Source organism: Amblyomma americanum, chromosome 7 (genome assembly GCF_052857255.1).
Source record: "Amblyomma americanum isolate KBUSLIRL-KWMA chromosome 7, ASM5285725v1, whole genome shotgun sequence".
NCBI lineage: Eukaryota > Metazoa > Arthropoda > Arachnida > Ixodida > Ixodidae > Amblyomma > Amblyomma americanum.
Genome location: NC_135503.1, coordinates 105543009 through 105549008, shown reverse-complemented (window position 1 = coordinate 105549008; position 6000 = coordinate 105543009).

Genomic DNA, 6000 nt, shown 5'->3' with positions numbered 1-6000 from the left:
TGGGCTTATTTGTTTTTAGTAGAACATCGGCCGAAGTCATTTACGCAGGTAAAGAAGCCTGTGCGCTGATTAGATATTAAAGAATGTTATGGTACACCAGTTTACCTATGAACAGCATTTGTTTAAGGTCATTCATCATTGGAGCAATATTATGTCAACAGCCTTGGATTACCGTTCCTTCCGCTTAATTAATTTCAGCTAGTGTCAGTCTTGAAAAGATCAATACTGAACCTTCCCCCCCCCCCGCCCCCTTCGCTTTCCATATATCCAGACTTCACGGCACTGCCACGTATGCAACGTGATTATTACGAACACGCCCCGTTACACCTATTTTATCAGATGAGCTGGCGAGTCTTTGCCTCGTTCCCAGTTGTTATTAAATCGATCGGTGTTTGAAAATACGTTGCAGCCAATACCCGCGCCTCCCTTAGCGCTTGATGCAAATTGTCGGCTCGGGCTCGTGGAATGCAACACGGGTGGAAGTTCATAGCGGTCTGCTGAATCTTTCTCCAACTTTGCCGGACCTTACGAGGCCGGAAAGTTCTGAACGATAGGAACAAAATGTTGTTATTTGAAGTGTCGGGTTGCGGCCTAAATTTCAAACAAGAAGGTCACCAAAACAAAAAGGCACCTACGATTGCAGAAACCTGATAAGTTAAGTATTTAAATAAGATGCTGGATTGTGCGTTCACAAATACAAGTCGATAGACAAGAATAATGTTATGCATTCTAGGACAAGAATAATGTTATGCATTCTAGGGGCTGTTGTGGTGGCAGTCTGGGCGCTATATCAGATACCGACAGGCTTCATGCGACGTGCCAGCCAACCGTGTTCATTCGCTTCCGCCGGACGTTTCACAAAACGCGTTCAATAAACTCTCCGCAGCAGCTGCCGAAGTTTCCAGAACTCTCTTTGCTGCAGGCCACACGCACAGTGGGAACTCGGCACATCGATAACGGTGAAGTTACCCCTCAACTAATCTTTTTTGGACGTACTGAGGCACAGTTTACTTGGGAAGTCTCGACTAGGCATATGTCTCATTACCCACTTGCAGACTACAGCGTAGAGGGACTCTTTATTTTACATTCTTTTACAGTCCCAATCAAGCAGTTTTCTCATTAGATAATAGCAACCGGTTCATAAATGCCCATCTGATAACAAGACTGAATTGCGGCACCATATGGCGTAACGTCACGGATCTCTGTTTGCGGTAGAAACGGAGGATTTCGGAAATAATTATGCCCTATCAAGCGGGTAACTAAGTAGTTGTCTTTCCACGAGTGGGGCACCGAAAGTCTGTTGAAAAGGCATGGGCTTGTTGTAAATGCCGCGAAATGGCGCGCGTAAGGGTCGTCTTTAATAAAATGGTTCAGTTTAGTCCTGTAGGGTGCATCAAAATTATTTCCATTGTTCTAACAGGATTTAAGCTTTAAACGGTGCACCCCACCGTAGCGTGAACCGTTGTCGGTGTAATTTTACAGACAACAGTCTTATACGTGATTGGCGCGGAGCATAGAATCGCGATTCTTTTTCAGTTCGTTTTTTCGGAGCTAGCCCTTTCAAATTTTACAAAGTACTGGAAAAGCGGCTCCAAAGCAAACTTATTGCGAAAACTTGCATTTAAAAAACCTTTAAACTGAAATCACTTCTCGCTTACCACCAAATAGTACTGGGTTTCTATCTGAGCTTATCCGATGCACACTTGAGCAGATATCTAAGTACGATCTCACCTGCACAGTGACCATACAAGTACAGGGCAGTGGAAGGTCAGGCGAAGGCATAAAGTTTAACGAAGGGAGATAATTTGTTACTGAAAGAACTATGCAGCCGTCATTTGTGTGGTGGCGCCGACTTCAGTAAAAATACCGAGCACGATTATTTCACATGGGACGCAATTGTACAAAATGTAAAAAAACTAGGAAAATCGCATCCCTTCAAAGCGACCCCTGCATGCGGTGATAATTGGTTTGTCTGCCTTTGGTGCTTGGGCGTAGCTACCGGGAGGATACTTCATCTTGGCAGCAGCACAAGCAGATGTGTGCTTGGTTGTGCCCAGCCGAATTATAGCTGTGAATGTGGTGCTACTTGTAACGTGCACGAGTGAAGAGCGCTGCAGCTCGGGGATGACACGCCTAATGCCGCGTATAATAGCACCACTGAGTGCACCTAGGCCCCGTTTATTGATCCCCTGCCCTGTTAAAATAACGAACTGGGGTTCGAGACGCTAACCCAAGCAAAAGGGCTGGGAATCTTTGTAGATAAAAGGGCTAGGGAACTGAGAGGCGAAGCGTTTAAGCGATGGTGTCGTGTCAGATTTGTCGATGCTTGTACTCACTGCTTTATTTATATTTAGTCACGTAAAAACCCAATGCCTTCAGTACTTTGCCACTTTCTGAAAATGGCAGGCCGCCACAGAGAACAGGTGGCGCACATTTCGCGAAATCTTTCCGGACTGTGAAATATTTCTTAAGATGGAGGTAAGCAGACAGCATTAAGTAAATTGTTATTCTTATTTCGACGCCAGCCACTGATTATAGGACCGTTGCGTGACGTTGCGTAGTTGGCATTATTTTTCTACGGAGCTTCCAAATCGCAGTCTCCTGAGTTGTAGATATGCGAACGAAGTGAAACTTTGCGTACAGATATTTGAGAATGTTAAATCTCAAAGATCAATATTTTTCCCTTATATTCACTGCAGTGATTCTCTCGCGTGCTTCGCTGATCTTTACCGATCAGCTTACAAGCATTCTGAATTTTACTCAATGGCGTGGCTTGGAAAGTACCATTCGCCATTCGATTTGTTCTTTTTTAAATTTTTATTGTTTTGAAAGCGCTCTTTATAGGCAGCGATTCACTCCAGGTGCTCGGAAATATACCTGTAGTCCATGGGACATTTATGGCGTCGACCATAAATTCCATGTAGCCTTCTCAAAACTCTATAATTTATAGTCTATAACCTCTATTTTCTAGTCGGTTTATAGCCTTTCGAAGGCTATAAAAGTTGGGCATTAAACCTTGGGAAGAGGTCATGCTCTCGGTCCGGTGACCATTTGCGATGATAACAGCGGCCATTTGTGGTTAGTTGCAATAATGTTCAAACAGCTGCTTTAGCCGTGGTGTTCTTTTTCAATGGAACTCGCGCATGACATCGAGGCTTTGTGACATCGCACAGTACACAGGATTTTAGTATTTAGCCTCTATCAAAATGCGACCGCCTCGGGCGGGTTGAGCGTCATGATCATTGAGCCACGTACCGCGGCGGCGAGTGTTCTCAGGAGGGGCTACAACTTGGAAAAGAATAAATCTTCCTTAGTAAACATACTTGGTCACAAGACTGTTGGCTCCACTCTGCTGTGTTTTTGCAAGAAATGAATTAACATAAATGTCCTTTCTAGTCCAGTTTTCTCGAATTTTGAAGTCATGGTCAGTTCTTTTAGATAATTAGAACAGCAGTTTAAAGTAAATATCTTTGTTGATTACGTGCGTGCTCTTATTCGACTTACCAATTTCAAGCGCAGTTTCCTTCGACGAGAGGCGAGTCCCTCGCATTTCAGCTCACTTTTCATTTTAGTGCAGCTCTCTGCTCGCTTCTAGCGCCCCAAAACAAAACTTGCCGCTCTACTTTGTATTATTTCCATTTTATCAATCCAAGTTTTCTCGTACGAGTCCGTAAGAGCATACACGCATCGAGGAATTAATTGAGCGAATGAAATACAAGCTGTGCTCTAAGAGTAAAAAATGTGGTTTAAGATTTCGTACGATGAAATTTTGAGCTCTGGAAGCCTTTGTCAGTATATTATTCACATGGTCGTTGCAGGTACAGTTACCCGCGAAAGTCGCATCAAATATTTATACATACAATTATGGTTGATAGCATAGGTGTTCAAAAAATTACGCACGTATATCTTTTCTTTTTTTTTGAGAAGAACAGATGGACATATTTCTTTAATTTACTTCCATTTCCACTTCTCACATCATGAAATAATAAGATCAGTCTCAAAATAAATAGAAACCAGTACAATCTAACTTTTTTTTACACGACGCAGTGGCAGGTGAAAAAACTTAAATGCGAAGATATTGTGGAAGGAGTATAGTCAACATCAAATAAAAATAATAGCTGCCCTAAAACGGAAGCCTGAGAAGCAGAAGATGTGACCTCTACACAAGGAGAAGAAGCACTGCTCAATATTATACATTTTTGAAGCTGGGATGAGTGATAGGTAACCCAGTTCAACACTCCCAAAATATTATTTGCCCCCTGAAGTTTGTGGAGCAGGAAAGGGTGAGAAACAGCATCGAAGGCCTTCGCAAAATGTATAAAAAAGAATATGTTTGCTCGTTTTCATAGATCTCGGATACTAAGCCGTAGTAGAATTTAATTAGTTGTGTTGCGCAGGACAGGTACTTAAGAAAACCAGGTTGGTTATTAAATAATATTGTATGTTGCAATCAACGTTTCATACATTTGCTTGCATAAAACATATTCGAACATTTTGCACGTGGTTGATGCTATGAAATAGGCCTACAATTGTTCACGTATTTTCTGTACCACCCTCATGAATCGAAACTGCATGTGACATTTTTCAGTCAGCCGAGAGCACTTCGGTAGATAGAGATTTAGTGCATATTAGATAAAGGTGCGATGCGATCGGCCATGCACAGTGCTTCAATGGGCGTAACGAAATATGGTCTGGGCAAGCTGCCTTACTTTCATCTATACTGTTTGGCAATGATTCAATACCACTCTCAATAAGCTCGAAATGTGGTATTACTGACACAGAAGTGACAGAGATTAATAACCCGAAGTAAATATTCAAATGAAAAATTGACACGAGTTGCTTTGGATGTGTCGTCAGATAACACATTATTATGAACAATTTTATTTATTCAAATTGAGCCAGGTCCGCATGTTTTCATGTATTTCCAAAAACCTTTGAGATCAATTTTCACATTTCAATTCAGTCCGCTTAAGTATTGGTCCTTCGCACTGTTTAGATTATAAATTATAAAAATGAGTTACCTCGACAAACCTGTTGAAAAGAATAAATAATTTGTGTTGTTATGAATGAGAAGTATACTCGTTGTCGTTTTCCTTAATTGTCTCGAAATAATATCCATGGCTTCTTGCACGTTGTCCTAACTGAATCATTACTAGGCGCGTATTTCTCCGTCAGTTCCATCGTTTTCATTTTAAAAAAAGATGCCCGTTGTAGAACAACGGCATTTTCCCGAAGATAATTGAAAGCAGAGAGATGAACAAATAGTTTCTGAGAAGTGACAGGATACTCAATTTATCGAAAAAAATGCCTTTCTTGACTGGCGTCTCTTAGTTCAGTTGAACGCATATTTAACACTAGCCTTGATGACAAGCGGGTCATAATTCAAGTGACAGACTCGACAAAACAGGTTGAGGTACAAAACAATAGGTCAAAATGTTAATAATGCTTATAGGCGCACTCACGTGTTGCATAAAGCTAAAGATGTGAGCAAGATTTTTAATTTCCAAATTTTCGCGATAGCCAGACATAGTTACACAGGTTATGTTAGACCATATTAAATTTGGTAGGCTACAAACGCCGTCAAGAATTATCTGATTAGACATTTCACAAACAATACTATACATACGCTCCAATATAGTCTTATTGAAATATGCAACACGTTAAATGCTCCAGCAATAAATGAGGTATTATCAGCAAGGATAACTTTGCTCCTAACTGCTTCAACATCATCATGCCCAATATCTGGCATAGTTGACCGTAAAAAATTGCTATTTTTTATTTGTCCAAAGGTGGTCCTTCAGTTCTCCTTGACTCCAGCAGCAAGGATTCAGACATATAATTGCAGCGAATCTCAGTAATCGCACATCAGAATTGTTCCCATCTTTATTTTGGTCTTTAAACGCACATGACAGCGGCTAACCGCGAGAAGCGAAAAAAGCGCACATCCAGGTCTAAGATTAGGTGATGGGGATCTGCTGTTGCACAAAGTGCCTTTGAAGC